Here is a 1,949-nt window from a genome sequence, read left to right on the forward strand (position 1 = left end):
GGGTCCTAGTGCCCTTCTTCACCTCTTCGTGTCCTCCCACTCCGCCCAGAGGTACAGCAGCTCTGCTGGGCTCCCTGGCTATGCTTAGCCCTGCAGCTGGACTTGGCTTTGCGGATGGACACTGGGTTCTTCCTCTGTTATGCAGAGGCCTTCTTAAGGCCTCCCCACTGACAGCAGAACACACCTGTACTTTCCCTTCCTTTGCTCCCTCTGGTCCCTCTCCTGGGAATACCATCCTTCCCTCTGGCTTTCTGAATTCCTGATCTATCCCAAAGGTCACCTCCTCTAGGATATTGTCCTGACCCACAGAGTCAGTATGAGCCCCCACCCCCACCCTCAGGTTCATAGGGAGCTTGTCTTTATTACATACAGCCATGGATGGGGAACCACAGCCATGGAACAATGGACAGAGAGCTGTGGTCGTGGAGACCACGGACAGGGAGACACAGATGGGGAGCCATGGATAGATAGCCACAGATGGGGAACCACGGACGGAGAGCCACGGACAGGGGGTCACAGACAGGGAAACCACAGATGGGGAACCACAGATAGGGAACCAGAAGGGATCTGAGGAGGCTATGGCAGAGCCTCAGTTTTCTCGCCCAAGGCCATAGCCAAGAACATTGAAGAGGTAGGATTAGAACCCGACCCATGATGCCCCACATTGCTGTCATCATGCTTCACTGTGCTGTTAGACCATAAGCTCTGAGAGAGCAGGCATGTACTGCCTGGGTTTTCCCAATGCCAATATGGTGTCCAGCACTGAGGAAGGGTGGGCTGCTAGACTGGTCTGCTATCCCCCATCAGGGCCACTCCAGTGTTTCCTGATCCTTGTCTGCCCTGGGCTTTGGGATTGCACAAAGGTTTCTGGAGTGAATGCTGGGTGTTATTTCTGTAGATATGGCCCAGGAACCCCCACACAGCTGCCTGACATACCTTCCCTCAGACTCTTTGCCGGATCATCAGACGGCAACCTTCCTGCTGGGTGGAGCAGAGGCCAATTTCACCAAGGAGGGAGCTGCCTCCTGCCCATGGCTCTAACACTTGATGGGAAAGACTCAGGCAAGCACCTGGCATCTGGCTACCCTCTTCTTAGGTGCGAAGGCCCCTCCCCTGCTGAGAGGACTGGGCAGCTGCTGGGTGATCACTGGCTTCTCCCCTGACAAAGACCTAATCTGGCCATTCTGGGAAAACAAGGGAAGGACCCCAGGAAAACCAGAATGGGAGACTCAGAAGGGTCCTCAGAAGCCTTCATGTCCCCGAGGAGAAAACTGGCCAGGGGAGGACCTGCCCAAAGTTACATGAGAAGGAAGCATCAGAGACAGAATTCGAACCCAGGGCCTGTGACTCCAGGCTCTGTCTCCTGTCCCACACCCACTCTCCCTCAAAGGCAACCCCACCTAACCCAGGCAGCTCCTGAGCGCCCACTCTGCTCCCAGCATCACCACTGCCCTGGTGCCCCCCTGGGTCTTGCCAGTGTCTGAACAGGAGGAAGGACACACAGCAGCCTTGGTTAGCAAAGAGCTTCTGTCTGCTGCCCAGGGTCACTGCCTCAACTCCCCATCCATCTCCACAATCCCGGGACAGTGAGAGTCACAAGCAAAACGGGAGAATCTACATTTTAAAAGGAAGGCAGGTTGGTGTATGCCCAGGGCTCGGCTGGGCTATGGCTCCCCTTTCTCCAGCCAGCCTGGAGGAAGCAGAGACGACTTCCTGTAAATAAGCCGCTGGAGGTCACCATCTTGATGGCCAGCCCCTTCCCCCCAGGGTCCTGCTCAGCTTTCTCTTCATATGTTCAGTTACAAATCAAAGAGGTTTCCACGTCCTTCCAGGCCTCAGAGAGAGGCTGACCTCCAGCCCTCCTGACATCCGTGTGTGTACATGCACTTGGTGGGTTTGGGGGCCACTGGGAGCCTCAGCTCCTGGGACCAGAAGAGCAGTGAGGGTGG

This window comes from Trichosurus vulpecula, chromosome 7 (genome assembly GCF_011100635.1).
Source record: "Trichosurus vulpecula isolate mTriVul1 chromosome 7, mTriVul1.pri, whole genome shotgun sequence".
Lineage (NCBI taxonomy): Eukaryota > Metazoa > Chordata > Mammalia > Diprotodontia > Phalangeridae > Trichosurus > Trichosurus vulpecula.